Source organism: Suncus etruscus, chromosome 13 (assembly GCF_024139225.1).
Source record: "Suncus etruscus isolate mSunEtr1 chromosome 13, mSunEtr1.pri.cur, whole genome shotgun sequence".
NCBI classification, from domain to species: Eukaryota; Metazoa; Chordata; class Mammalia; order Eulipotyphla; family Soricidae; genus Suncus; species Suncus etruscus.
The window spans coordinates 60,439,176-60,455,587 of record NC_064860.1 but is presented as its reverse complement, the minus strand read 5'-3'; the positions used below and the strand labels follow the sequence as shown (position 1 = coordinate 60,455,587).

The 16,412-nt window shown below is 31.9% G+C and overlaps 1 long non-coding RNA gene across 2 annotated transcripts; it reads left to right on the top strand.

Annotated features, from left to right (window-relative positions):
• Positions 1-1,325: 1,325 nt before the first annotated feature.
• Positions 1,326-15,806, top strand: LOC126025724 (uncharacterized). 2 transcript variants are annotated; one of them, XR_007501509.1, is made up of 3 exons: positions 1,326-1,961; positions 3,980-4,093; positions 15,493-15,806. It is a non-coding gene; the product is annotated as an uncharacterized LOC126025724 (long non-coding RNA). The 2 variants fall into 2 exon arrangements; XR_007501510.1 differs by lacking the exon at positions 15,493-15,806 and adding an exon at positions 14,063-14,359.
• Positions 15,807-16,412: the final 606 nt, after the last annotated feature.

The window sequence follows — 16,412 nt, the reverse complement described above, 5'->3', positions numbered from 1 at the left end:
TTTCCTAGTCCCTGAGACCCTAACTTGTGAGGTATTTTAGTAACATCACAAGTCAGGCTCTTGGGACCTAGGCGGAGGGGAACCAGCAGCTTTGGACCTTACTGATTGTCTGCAGTTACCACCAGAACAAAAGAACATACATAGATTCTGCCTAGGAGAAAAGAACAATGATCTTCTTTATAATAAGCAATGTTTTCATCATAGCCCACCCCCAAAATAATATTTTCAGAAGCTATTACAGAGTTGCACTAAAATAGCATGTATATTCTATTTTAATGATTATTAAAAAAACAGTAACTGTAAGAAGCAAAACTAAAACACAAGTGTCTTTGGTATATTTTAAAATGGTTAATCTTGCGAAAGTATACTTCTTAAGTTAATAATAAAGAGTGGTTTATATTTATACAGTTGTTTGTTGCATATCAATATATACATTGGCTTTTAAGTAAATTCTATATGCCTTCACTTAACTATGGCTCAGAATATGTACATATATGACTATAAACATCCTTGAGGCCTAGCAATATGATTTGCAATCTTCTTAGTGACCCTATTTGATTTTACTATTGATATAAGAAGATTGCTGTTGATATGTGTTTTTTATTGTTAATGTTTTTCTTATTCTTTTAACAAGACAAAGTACTTAAATATGTTCTTATAAAGAGGCATATTAGTTTAAGAGTGGGACATGTTATTTAAGCATGTTAAATAAATAAGAAATAGATGGTACTTTTTAATTTTTACATTTTACTTTGCATATGTCATGAGACAAAAATGAGTATATATTGGGGTTAAATGAGTATATATTGTTCATCAAGTTAGAATACTCTGACTCACTTATTAGGTATGAATATGAAGTACATTTTTAGTATTATAAGAATGTTAGTTTTGTAAGTGGCACTCCTTTCATTAAAAGTGATTTTACATTTTAGAACAGTATTGCCAATATTATGCCACAGGAATATTTGGAATAGAATCAGTATAAAAGTAATTAAATATTTTGTTTTAAATATTATTATCCAATATGGAGGTCAGAGGCACTTTATAATAGAAGAAACAAAATGATTTCATTTTAAATTATATGACTTTATATGCACTATAAATTAACATGTGTATGCTGCATTATTAAAATAAAATTATCAAAGTATTTAGGATACTATATGGAGCCTTTGCTCACCTTTTTGTTGCATTTGTTATAGCTTTATCTTAATTACAAATCACCACAAGTGATATTGTTTTGAAGAAAAATCTATATAATAATCATAGAAAGATTATTCTCTTGTATAATGCACTAATAATGTGTTTTAGCATGTATCCACATACCTCTATAATCTAATCTAATAATATTTTATCTTATTTATCGAGAATTGGAATACTTAATTGTATGTGTATAAGAATATATGCTGTGCTTTAAAAGTTCAAGTGAATGGGTGTAAACAGTAATATTGTAGTATTCATTTGTTATTTATTTTAACTTTATTCTTATTGTAATTAAATATTTTAATAATATAAACTTCTTACTAGAAATATCTATGTGTGTGTGACTACAAGTGCACAGCAACTTGATTCTAGTCAATAGCACCATTTACACAATGAATCAGAAACTCCTTATAGAATACAATTTCACACTTAAGTGTGTGATGACACATACCTTTTTTAACATAGTAATAGTATATTAAAGATGTTCCATCAATTGAGTTCCAAAATAATGTAAAAGATAAGATGTGTATTGGCGATCCTGTTAACAGAAAAAGCTATTGTTTCAATGCCAGATTTTACTGAAGGCAGGACACAAGTACAGAATTGAAAATGCAATGATGTTTATCTTCCCCACAAACATATTTAAAAGATGAATTATTTACCAATTTTGTGCATTTTTGAGCTTCTCTGCTTTACTCCCAGTATCTGAACTGTCTTTTCTGAGATCATCACTGAAAAAGCTTTTCTTTTACACCATAAAGGTGAGTAGTCATTTATGTGGGTGACTTTTGTTTATATAAAATACGTTGTGCTGTATATGAATATATCGGTGCACTTTTCCTGCATTTATAGCCTACTGTCACCAGATAATATTGTTTAGGGACTGTCAAATATGATTTAGAAAATAAAATCGTACTAAGCTTAAAATAAATGGAGAGATCTACAACAAAGAGTGAGAAAATGATGTGTGTTGCATACCAAAAAAGCAGTGATATTAACAATTCGATGGCTTCCTGGTTGGGAGACCAGGCTGAGCCAGACGCATATATTAAAGGCTGTCTGCTATCGATGCAAGCTTGCTCAATGCGGTGGAAATGAGGAATCACCCCTTTTCTGACACTAGTTTATTTTACATTTTCATTTTGAAATAGCAAATCCCTGTTTTACATAAATATACTAAGTCCTGCTTTGATTTTTTTTCCTTCTCACATGATTTGCTAATCTACTGTGAGCTTTCAATTCCTTTAAAAAATACATATTGTCACTCACCTTATACATCTATCAGAGACTGAAAGGATGTGTAAATTTTCCCTTTGTCTCTTTTGCATTGCTCTGTGAGTATTCTGATATGAAATTTTTGAAACTTCTAATCTCTGTAAAAAGACATCAGTTTTCTAGCATGCTTTTTCTTGAAGCCTTTTAGGATCCATCAAAACAACCACTTCTGGAATATTGCCAAATCTATATATGATTATATTTCATTTCAAGGTGTATAGGATCAATATCTTTCTAAGTGTAAAAGTCCTTAACACTTCAGTAGTCCAATAGCTTTAAAAGAGGTATAGCAAAATCCCTAAGTATTTGAAGCATTAGATTACAATAATAATGTCTAGAAGAGGAATGTGTATCTCAGGAGGATTTCAGTACAATTAATTAGTAATTAAATTGTAAAGGTATATACTACCTTAAATTCCTCCTCAAATGGTCATGCTAGTACGCATGTCTAGGCCTGATCTAATTCATCTGATAAAAATGTAAATGGTATTACAGGCTGTCATGTTTGACTGAGTTTTGAGAAAAGCAGTACATAAAGGGTTAGCTAACGCCCAAATTTTTCTCCCATGTACTCTTGCAGTGCAGCCTACATTTCGATAGGCAGAATATGCAGGCATCATTTGAGTACTTGGATTCTTTTGTTTAATGTCTTACTAGACTTTTGACTTAGCATTCTAAATACACTGCTCCTTAAGACTGTATTTGCAAAGAAAAAACAAAGTTTATAAAAGACAGAACTCTTCTAAATTTTGGGACTATTGTAAGCATTTTTAAAACAGACATTTTGATGTATTTCTGAAAATGAATAATTAGTATGCAGAATCCTAGGTATTGATAGGAACTCTGTTGGCTTCATATTTAGTTCATTCATATCTTTGAATGAACAAACACAATGAGCTATTAGTGCCTGTTTTATTCTGTATATTGTCCACTTTAAAAAGTCCATATATACAAAATAAAAATTAATATATCACCATAAAACTATTCACACTTTTTTCCAATGAGCTAGTTCATGTTTCATTGAATGTTTCTTTCCCCATCTCATTTTTATTTGCCTAGATTAAATGTTTCTTTATCATAGAAAGTTTATGGCTAGCCAGTAATATTATTCTGTATAAAATATTTTACTGGTGGAGCTTAAAAGAAAGTTAAATTTGAAGATAATAGAAATGAAGTAAATATAATATTATGTAGTTAGGTTTTTATATGACCAATCAACTATTTCCAGATATATCTTATGGATAATATTAAAGTCAACAATTACTTTACAGTAAAATAAGAATTGTTGGTAAAGGTAATTTGACTTAGTTTTTTACCTTAAAAATTTCTAAATAAGCAATGGTTAAATGACTGTGAGCTATATGTTGTTCAACTGAATGACAATGATAATAATAATAATGTCTATGTATCACCTTGACCTTATAAGTGTATGTTTGATTTTATTGTGTGTAGGTAGATTTAACCATTACTCTTTTCTAAAAAGTTTCTCCCTCTCTGTTGTTAGGTGTGTGATGATTTGTGAAACCTGTGACTATTCTATGGATTCATCTTTCCTTGATTTTTGAATTAATGTTTTCTAGGCCATGAATCAACAGCCCTATTTTATACATTCAAATTGGTAGGTCTTACTGAAACTCTATATTTATCTGTGGATTTTAAGAAATTAGAATTTAAGTGTTAATAGTGCTTTTAATGTTCAAATATCATCTTTATGAAATTTGGGTAGTGTTGAAAGTAGCCAATGGAAAAATTGGTGTTAAAATTTTTTAAATGTTGTTTTTGTCATATTTGAGTTCTTAGTTATTGCTGTGTTACACATCATCCTAAAACTTAGCCTGTGCAATTGTAAACCTTGCTGAGATTTCTACATTAGACAACCTTTTTTTGTTGTTGTTGGGGGATTACACCACAGTTGGTTCCTCTCACTTTTCTCTGTCTTCCTGCCCCCCTCCACCCAACATGGAGCCTTTTCAACTTCTTCAAAGAAATGGGGGTTGGGGGATGTAGACTCTTTATTAATGGCAGAAAACAAACTGGCTGCTGGACTTCCGAGGCAGCCTTCTAATAATAAAGCAGGGTAGGCCTTACAACAAAGAATTCTTGAATGTACAATATATATAGGGAAGCCTATTTAAATTCACCAGAGGGGCTTAGAAGACAAGCAGCAGAAAGTTTAGAATTCAATTCAAGCCATGCCAGAAAATGAAAATGTACTTAAAAAAGGATTTCTGAAACAATTGTTCAAAGACATGTCAACTTTTAAGGTTCTTTCACAATAATGAAATTTGTACTCTAATTTCTGTGGTGACTTTTTCAATTAGAGAAGAGAAAAAAAATGATTAACAGGATCTCAAAAGAACTGCATCTCATATTCAAAGGGAATGTGTTTTCTTTCCATAGGGTGTGCTCAAGTGAGGACCACCTAGTATACAGACTAAAATCACCCAAATTCATACATAAGACCAGGAGATGAAGTATTTTTCCCCTCATTTAGACATACCATAACAGATGTATTCTTCCTTTTTTGAAAACTATTCATATATTCTTTGTAGTTTATCTCCTTGCTATCATTCTATGAATTATAATCATTTTAAATGAATGTAAAAAACATTTAGAAAATAAATCTCCAAAAAAGTACAACCCCTTCACCAGTGCAACCATCCTGCCACCAATGACCCCCATTACTGAAACCCAACTACAAACATATTTCTAACCATAGTGCTTAAATAAAGATGTTATTTTAAAGAGTAAAGAAGCCCAAATAGAAGTTAAAAAATTGAAATGAAAAGACTATTCATAAACTTGGTATAGGGCAGGTTTTTGATGACATAGTGCTAGTGAATTTGTTAATATATAGTAATTTTTAGTTAAACAAACTTGAAACATAACGCTATATTATTTCAATATAAAATCTAGTAAAGTGATCAAATTCGAAAAGAACAAATGTTGATTAAATAATATTAGTTCTCTGTTGACAAATTTTTGAAAAAATCAAAAATATTTCTAATTTATCTAGTTTAGAAAACACTCTAAATACCTTATCTATAATTGTTGTGAGTCTAGAAGCAGTACCAACATCTATGAAAATTTTTTATTAGTCCTAATATTGAGAATAAAAGTACATTTATAATGTTTATTTAAGTCTAGTTCAACCTTGACTAAGGAATATAATTCCTAGCAGCATTTTTTCCTAATTACTTCTCTTAAAAGTAACAAATTATATTAGAGAAAGATCATCATTATTTACCTCAGGGATTATAAATTGTAAAGAAATTATAAACAGTAACCCTCTAGAGGCACATTTGTTTTGCCATCCTGGAGAATTATTTAAGAATCAAGCCCACATGAATTTGACAGTTTATAATCATACTTTATCATAAAAAAGCTACTGGTTCATTATTTCATACATTAATGTGCAAATAAAAGTTGGAAATAAAAAAATGCTTGAAGAATGAAAACTGATTCATACATGAAACCACCATAGTAATCAAGACTTGATCAAAATTTGATTTCAAATTTCATTCACTATTTAGAGAAATGTCAGATTCATGAATATAGATATTAGATGCTTAATGATAAAAGTCATTATTACCTTTAATATACAGGTGTACCCTAAGTCATATTTTTCTAATTAACTAATCTTCTTTTTTATGTTTCCTTGCTTGATTGCTTGATTGTTTTTGTCTGGTGTTAATTGTAGGAGATATTTAGGCCAGGCCCAGTGATATTCAGGGCACTATCCTGACCCTCTTCTCCTGGGTCAATCCTGGAGGTGCTAATGTTCATGATGTGATGCCATAGATTAAGCCACGTTCATTCAAAACAAGCATGTGTCTTAATGCTAAAACTATTCATTAGTTTCAATGATATTTTTATTCAGTATTTTAATAGGTCTACAAAACTGACCTATCATATAATCCAAGTAAAAGTCTTAGCCCTGCTTACTAACATCTAAGATGCACCAAGTGAATATTATTTTACATTGTTTAGGTAAGAAAACTATTATCCAACTTTGCTCATTGATTTTTGGTCATGGAAGTCACTGAGTGCACATTCTATGAGAGGTGCACTCCTATGATGCAGACAGTATTGTGACATCACTTCAGCTCCACAAGTTCAAAAATTATAAAACAATTTATTAAATGTCTTCTGCATGCCAATTATAGAAAAGAGAGGACAATTCTGCTCTTAAGTAGTTTATAATATACAAAAATGTTTCTCATTTACCCAATACTTTATTGCCTCTTTTGTGTGAATTGCCTTCTCATAAATCCTGAAATTTGGCATTAATTCTTCCTGTTTTACCTATGTGTATCCTATATGACTTGGCCTTTTCTCTGCAAATATAATGACTATAAAGGTTTCTTTTCTTAAGTGAACAGGGATATTCAAGGTTTAACTGTGTTTAGAATCTATTGATATTATATTTTTCAGTCAAGAAATCTAAGAAAGAAAATCATTTTAGCTTGTTTAGTACATTACTGTTATTATGGGGGGGTCACACCCGGCAGCGCTCAGAGGTTCTTCCTGGCTCTGCACACAGAAATCACCCATAGCAGGCACAGTGGGACCATATGGGATGCTGGGATTTGAACCACCGTCCTTCTGCCTGCAAAGCAAATTCCTTGCCTTTATGCTATCTCTTCGGCCCCATTACTAATATTTTTAAAATCAATTTTATGTTGGGTAACTAAAAAATCAAAACTATCTTATACTGCATGGACAAAATATGGGGCTGGAGAGGTGGTGTAGTGGTAGGGCATTTGCCTTGCTTGCAGCTCACCTAGGAGAGACCTCAGTTCAATCCCCTGGCATCCCATATGGTTCCCCAAGCCAGGAGCGATTTCTAAATGCACAGCCAGGAGTAACCCCTGAATGTCGCTGGTATGGCCCAAAAACCAAAAGAGAAAAAAGGAAAAATGGAATCAGTATATACATTATCTTGTCCTCCTTCTCTTTTGCTCACACTGTATGTCCTATTTCACCCAGATCCTCTTTGCCTCTCCCTCTCTTTTCTTTTCTCATCTCTCCCACTACCTCCTCTAAGGCCCTGGTGTTGACTTTAATCTCAGGTGGACTCTATGTAATAGCAGCTGGCATTCTAGACTCATGCATTGTTTTAAGAACTTGTGATTTCAGAAAGAAAAATAATTAAAAGGTTCTCTGTATTCCTGGGGCCGGAGTGGTGGTACAAGTGGTAAGGCATCCACCTTGCCCAAGCTAGCCTAAGACAGACATCGGTTTAATCCCCTCATATGGTCCCCCAAGCCAAGAGCAATTTCAGGAGCGATTTCTGAGTGCATAGTCAGGAGTAACCCCTGAGCCTTCACCAGGTGTGGCCCAAAAACCAAAAAAGGAAAAATATTTAAAAAAAGTTCTCTGTATTCCAACATCAATTTCTCTTTTTCAAAAAACTCTATTGGTCCCATTGGATAGATAGAGCTATGATAAAAGTATGATAAAAGTATGATAGAGCTATTTTTCTATCCAAGTGAGATTTACTAAGTTTGCACAGTTGTGTGGAGATAGAGAAAGACAATTAGCTAGCAAGGTTAGTGTCAGTCTAAAAAAGGCTGAAAACAATTCCAAACCAGGAAAAGGAAAATCAGGACTTTAAACTTTGAAATTCTCAATCATTAAGTATAGTGTTATTGTATGGGGGTCTGCCAGACATGTTCATCTCAGTGCACTTTAGTGGAGCCTTTGGCGGTTAGGCAATCATAAAGTTATTCAGCCCAGATGGCTCTGTATAGCATAGTCACTATAAATCACCTGCAGCAGCAAATCTCAGTGCTGCGTATCATGAAGATTAATTATGTTTTCTTAACCATTTCCATGATCATTTACTATATGGTATGCTTCAGGAAATCAGCATTTGCACTTATTTAGGAATGTGACCTTTTAAAATTATTTAGAACTATTAAAAATAGGAGTCGGCTGAAGAAGAGATGGTGATTTTTATTTGGTTTCCAGTGTCTACTCAGTCACAGTATGTTTAGGTCATTCCGATAGATCCATTTTTTAACTTTTCTACTTTTAACTTCCAGTGTTAGAGAACATTTTGTTGTTCCATCTTTTACTCAGATACAATTGATATGACATTATCTGAGTTTTAGATGTATATTAGTATAATGACTATATATAACTCCTAATTAATATTCATCATAATAGTTCTATTTTTTTAAGAAATGTTTTCATGTTTACTTTTTCGCCACTTCCATAGTTTTGTACAATATTAGCTGTAGTCACTATATTGTATATAATCATATTATTACTTTTTAGTTTATTATTATTCTTAAAAAATGTTTCATTTCTGGGCTACAGATAAGTATAGTGGGTAGGGCATTGATTGTTATAACATTGACCTAAGTTTGATGCCAGGAACCCTATATGGTCCCCCGAGTACTTCCAGGAGTGATCCCTGCATGTAAGAGCTGGGAGAAATCACTGAGCACTACTGGCTCTGGTCCATTTCTTTATTTAGTTTGAAAAAATTTTAAAACTTTAGATGTAAATTCATAAAATCATATTTACATACATGTAAAAAATAAACAGAAGAATACCCCTGCTATTTATTATGGAATGGGCTGGGAAGTTTTAAATATTCTGCTCTTAGAGTTATCATTTAGGGATATTCCTCAACAAGAAAATGATTTATTTATTATTATCTTAATATAATATATAATCATTCTAATTCAAAATCATTCTAATGCAAAACAATTTTAGGTTTTGTGTATGTGATGTAGATGAACATTGCCACAATATATAAATTTTAAAATTTATAATTCTTCTTAATTAATCAAATCACAAATTATACTATGATTTCAAGTATATTGAAATAAGTTGTTATACTTGGAATATTTGTTTATGCTTCACTTATGAATATTTTTTTCAAGTGTCTGAAATATAGATTGTCATAAATAATGTAAGTTAGTCTATGAAACTATGTTATCTACTTTCTCCCACAGTGCTTATTTCCCATAAAGTAAATCTTCTAGATTGTATTTTATCATTTCCTTATCAAGATAGAGAGGGTGAATCAAGGTTTTAGTTAAACTTTCTTATTGGGCAAGAAAAGCTATTTCTGGAAAGGGCAACTATTCCAGACATTGTACCATGACTCCAGACAATCAACAGCAACTATCACTTTGTCTTAGTCCTAAAACACAATCTTAGCCAAGGCTGACATTTTGACATTTTCAAGAAAAGGAAATGATCTGTTTTGAGTGGAAATCAATTTCATTTCACAAATCTTGGCTTACTATTTCAAGATTTTATTGTTTGTTCTTGAGACTTATTTGAGATTTTCATGATTATCAGAGAATTATTATAATGTTTTATGTGATATCTCTATAGCAACATTCTTTCATTCTAAATTTGTAAAAATCTCTGTTCAGTTTGTAAGAAAAAATGCCAATAATCTCAATTTTATTTTTATGGTGATGCATTAATAGTTTTAATGTCATTTCTGGAGTAGTTTTAAACTTCACACAAATAGGTATCAGACTTAGACTTCTCTAGGTAAGTGTTCTTTAGAACACATACTTCTCTAAAAAGTGTTTTTCTGTTTCTTATGCATGAAAAGCAGGCTTATATATTTTAGAATTTTTGAATAATAACGGGAATTTATAGGAAGCTATAGTCTCAAAGTCTCCTCAGTTTGAAGGGAGAAGCTCTCCCAAGAGTTCTCAGGGGATCCAGGCACCATAACTGACCACATTCATCAAGTTATGTGGACCTGTTGGTTCACTCTTGATTTCACAACTCAGTGTTTTTGGGGCTAATACTAAAAGGGGCCACAACAGATACCTTGTCTTGGCTCAGTGATGTCTGGACCCATTAAGACCACACCAGTGGTGAAAATGAGGCTTAATAATGACACCCAAATGAGCAAGAGATGGGGTTTGGGGTATTGAAACTTGAGCTTTGGGTTCTAAGCATTCCAGACATGTGCTTTAGTCCATTGAGCTGTATTCTTGGAAATCTGTTTCCTTTTATTTACAATTCAAGCCAAGTAGTGCACGCACGCGCGCGCGCGCACACACACACACACACACACACACACACACACACACACACACACACACACCATTTATGTTTAATGTTCCATTTAGCTCTTTAGGGAACTTGGTTGTTCTATATTTAAAATTATATTTACCTACTCTATAATGTTATAAGATTTTCCATCTTTGGTAGAATGCTTGTGCTTAAAACAGTAGAAAGGAAGAAATGTCTCTGTTTTGTTTTGTTTTGTTTTGTTTGTATTGGGTCCACAGCCAGCTATGCTCAGGGAATACTGCTGTCTTTGCACTGAGAAATCATTCCTGGCAGGCTAGGGAAACAATATGGGATGCCAGGGATCAAACTGTGGTCAACCATGTGCAAGGTAAATGCCATAACTATTGTACTACTACTCTGGCCACTGCTTCCTTAGAATTGTTGCTCTCCTATTCTACAATGGCTAGTGAGTTTTGAATTTTCTAAGACTAGTTATTAAAGAAGAATTTTGATAATGCCTCTCTCTACTTTGTTCGATCTGGAAAGATAAACACAGCGCCTAAGTGACTTGCTTTTATAATCTTCATTTTTAGGTTTAAACTTTATCCCAAGCATCACTTATAAACGGGATGACACCTTCATCAATCATTTTGTTGTATAATGCCTTAAAAGTAATGTTGCAGAAATGTACAATAGGAAACTCTCAACTCTGTAATTTTTATTGACCTATTTATTCCCAAAACGGAAACTTAGATTTAAAGAACTTGATGCTAGGCATGTGTAAAATACAAAATAAAATAATCACACCTTTTTGTGTAATATATATTTTTATAAAAAGTAAAAACTATTAAAATGTGACAAATTCAGAGACAATCCAAAAATTGTATGACTATTCAAGAAGAAGGATTTGCTTTAATGGTTGTAATTCAAGAAAAACTTACAGAGAATACTGAAGTGAGATGGTCTATGGCCTAAGACAAATAGTAATCAATTCTAGCAAAGATAATGACAGTTCTTGGGGTCAAGAGAAATATGCTACATGTGCAGCTATACATAAACAGAAATTAGTTATATTTTCATTGTTTTTTAATGGGGAGCATATTGATGAAAATTCTTACTTGACAGTGAACTGAAATAAGCTTGTGAATATCATATATACATTTTCATTCCATTGCCTTTAGAAAATTTTAGAGTTCTTGGACAACTGCAAAGATAAAGACGTTAAATGCATCTTTGTATTCAGTATAGCATAAGATCTCAACCCAAGTGATTTATGATAATTACTCATAAAGTGTTATAGAGGTACAATACTTTTTCTAATTTGTAAACTTTTACTCAGAGATTTTGAGTAGAGCCCATGCCTCTCAAGAGCACTTATCTTTGGTGGTGAAGAGTTGGTTTACACCTAGCAGTGTTCAGGGTTTATTCCTTGCCTTGTACTTCCATGGGTCAGACCTAACAGTTGTCAGAAGACCAATTGTAGTGCTGGGTATCAAATTATAGTGCACAGCATACAAGACAAAGGCTAACCATGTACTAACTATCTCTCTCTTGTATGGGTATAATATTTTAATAAAAATTCATAGCTTAATATATTTAAATTGATAAAGAGTTGGGTATATAATGTTAAACTGAAAGATATTGGAGAATATTATGACAAAGAAAGAAAAAGAGGAAATAAAAAGAACTTGAGATTTCTAATCTAGAATCCAAATATTCCTTGTTCTTTGAGATTCAAAATTTCCATACTATTAAAACTTCCATACTATTAAAAGAAATATTTTGAGTGAATTTTCACGTCCCTAGTGAAGGAAATCTATGGTATTTATAAACTGTTACTCAATGAATATAAAAGCCACTACAGTTGTATATTATGAAGGATAATTTATATAAAAGGGAAGTGGTCCATTTGAAAAAATCTATAACTATGATAAAGGGAATTTAATTTATAAGCATAATATATAGGAATTCAAACTGTCAAGAAAGAAAAGGCTATCAGGTGACACTAGGATTTGCTCTAGAAGGGCAAGAAGTGCAATAATCCTTTTGTAGACAAACCAGCATCAGATATCACTTGGTTCCTCTTTCAGTGTATGGGTCTGTGGTATAATGAATGATGGATTTATAGAAGAAATATGTAGATGCCAAACACTCAAACATTTTGAACTGATTACATAACTTTAAAAATACTTCTGAGAGGTTGGGCTATGGTTCAAATGGTAACACATACATGCTCCTCTAAAACTTTTAAGTGTAGCCCTTACTAAAAAAATAAACATTAAACTTATAAATCATTCTCTCAGGTTTGGGGAAATAACTCAGAGGGCTGGGCAGCATATGGAAACCCTTGGTGTAGTTTCCAGTCCTGCAGGGCCTCTGAGCACAACTGGTTTGTGCACTTGGCAGCCTCATGTACCATGAGACCATAATTATTGAACTAGGAGCCAGTTATCATATGAGAGAAGTGTTCATATTTTCTCTATCTCTCCATCATTGCATAGCATTCAATATTTTCCTAATCATTGATAACTTTCTCTTAAATTGATAAATGTCATATATTCCTGATATATTTTGGTTTAATCAGTGCCAATAATCTTACTATTGAGTATTTATTTAACTACGTACTCATGTGTTTTACTGAATTTCCTTTTATGCCCTTTTTACTAATTTAAATAGCATTTATATAAATGTATTCAAAGATATGTTGTGATTCCATGGGAGATTATTGGGGGCCATTTCTATTATCTAGGAGTGTGAGTAAGTAAAGGTGGCTGTAGAAATTGAAAACTGTTGAATATAAAAATATAGAATCTAATACAATAGACTATAAATACAATATTTAGAATATAAAACTTCTCCAAAGTAATTTTTCAAAAAAGGATGGAATAAATCCGGAGAAGTTTCACATCTTTAAGAAACATCAAAAAAATATCTGACAAAGCTTGACAATATAGTGGAGTTTCATAGTAGACAAAACACCAACTACAACTAATGGTAGAGTCTTAACAACCTGGCTGTCTGTTAACAAATTTATATTGTTTTAATACTGAGAGAAGAATTTCATGAAGGTTTTAGAGGGAAAAGAGCAGTGCCCAAAGAGACATGTTTATATTAGCAAACTTTAATGAGAAATAGAAGAACCCAACTACATTTAGTAAGTTAAAAAAACTATGTGAAGTGTTATCTTATATACTAATTGTTTATATATTCTAAAATTCTAAAATATCCCAAACATTTAAAAATATCAGAGTAATAACTATTTCTACATTTTCCTTTTGCTTTCTGCTGAGTAAATTGACAAACAGAAAATTGTTAACTTATATGTGTGAAGTAGTTTATTAAAGTGTAATATACAATTCCATTTATATTTTTAAACTTTATCAAGACCATATCATTTTATTTATATACAAATAATGAAGCATGTGATCCTTTGAAGATAAAGGGCCTATTTATTTATAAATTCAGTCAAAGACACTTTTTAGAACATTTTCCATACATATACTTTAAAACTGTAAACTTAATTTTGATTAGTATGTTAGGATCAGCTACAAAGAACTTTATTTTTAATTGAAATTTTATTGTATTTTAGGCTATAATTGAAGAGTACCTAAATGCTGGAGAGAGAACATATGCTTCCTTCCAAAATTGCTGGAGAGCGATATATTTACTTATGAATGTTTGACATATAATTTAATTGAAATAAAAAGACACATATGTATACCTATCTACAGAATACAGGCATAGTAGATGGTGCTAAAGAAAATGGTGATAAATTGTTATAGGAAAGATTATGCTACTTAAAATATTAACATATATTTTTAGAATCATAAAATAAAAGAACACCATATATAAAAGTGTTATTTATTTCTTTGTCATGTTTCCAATATCTTTCCTGGGAATTTAAGTGGAATAGACAATCCAATGAAATCTCATGCTTTGCATCATTATTGAGCTCATATCTGCAAGCTAATCATGTGTGATAAGGCTGAAATGTAAAAGCATTCGAATCAATAGCTCTTTCAGATGTTTTCTGATAAAATTGCTTTATTTTCTTTTCAAATTAATTAATTCATTTAAGTGTAGAGAAGAAAACCTTATTTATATTAAAAGTAACAAGAACGAGACAGTGTATTGATCTCTATTGTTGGCATCTTTTCAACAAAAAATTTCCTTTTAATAATTAGATATCCAAAACATCTATCTTAGAAAGGGGTATATTTCTGGCTCTATTAACTTGTAAATAAATTTAGTTAATGTCAGGAGCAGAAGTTAAATTACTTCTACTAGAAATATATCTGAAATTTTCTTTTTCCCTTTGATGTTACTTTTTTGCCCCTCCTTTTATCATCTTTCAATTCTAATTCTTTCTTGTATCTAGAAAGTAGTATAAAGTCATGAGAGATCGTATATTTTCATTTTTAAATAATTATATACTGAAAATATTATGGAACATGGTCTGATGAAATGTTGTTAAAAGGTATAACATTTAAAAAATTCAAACAATCATTTGTGACTTTAATATATTGGCAAATTTTAGGCTACTTTATTAGTCATATTTCTCCCAGAAGAAACCAACTTTTTATTTTGTGTTTTTGCATTGGCATTACTGCAAAGTCATTCATACTTATGAAAAGGATATTAATCAAATCTTCATTCCTTCCTCTACAATTTCCAAACTCAGTGTTTAATGAATTAGTTAGACTAAATAAAGGAACTGTTCTATATCTATTTATTTCCACATATATCTAGGAGATTCTAATTTAGCTTTACAATGGAATACTAAGCTCAAGTGATAGCATTATATACTAGATATGTCTTATTACATCATTAATGACATCTCAAAATTGTCAAATATGTTGAAATCCGGTAATTGCAGCTGACAGGCTTTAGTATGATTTGACTCCATTGGGAAAGATTAAAAAAGAAAGAAAGAAAACGAAAGTAATAGGCTCCTCTGTTCTCGCTCTGAGTGCATATGACTATATAACAAGTTCTTGTTTCTTCTGCTAATATTTTCAGTGGGATTTTATTTTCAAGATATTCATGATAACTGGCTCCTGAAGTTTTCAAATGCAAAAACTATACCATCTCCTGAATTCAGAAATTCAATGCTGTTCCAGAAAGAACTACAAAGATAAACTGGCAAGAAGAAAAATGACCCACCTGGCAGGGCTTATCTCCCTCTAATGTTTAATTCTTAGCTCAACATTCCAGGAAATAACATCACTTGAAAGTTTATACAGAGTTCACAAAGAAAAATTATTTCTCTGCTATCATTTAGTTCTACTCCTACTGCTTAAAAGGCAAATATTCCTTAACGCCCCCCCCCCATTTTTTTTCTAAAAAATACGTAGAAATAGGTTGGAAATACAAGGATATAGAATTACTTGAGTTTCATAGACAGAAAAGTTATTCATTAGGATGATTAAAGTCAAGAATCCTTAGCCTTTACTTCTGCTTTATTTGTATTTGGAGAGACTATAGGGGAAGAAGAAAAAGAGGAAGCTTATGTCTGCTCTCTTCCAAATGAATTCCTGTTAGCCATTTACTTGTGGATTATTTTTTTCAGCCCAGAGGACATTGTAATTGTTCTTTTTGTGAATCTTAGCAGTATTAAAGTGAATTGACAATGGCCGGCATGTAGAGAATCACCAGGTTTTCCCGGGCAGAGTCACTTGTCCAAGATCAAACGAGCTGCAGCACTTTTAGGGTTACTGTCTCCTTCTCTTCCTCCGTTTTCTCAACCACAGTGGAGCTTTTTCCAGCGTTGCCATGGTAACACTATATCTGGCTGCAAGCTCTGTCGTAAGTTATTGAACTGAGACTGGCTTTTGGTTTAGCAGATAATTAGGTTCTGTCTCACAGGTTCATTTTCCTGTGACTGGGACGTGAATATGACCTACAGCTGGCCTCAATTTCAGTGTCACAGGCAAAACTTT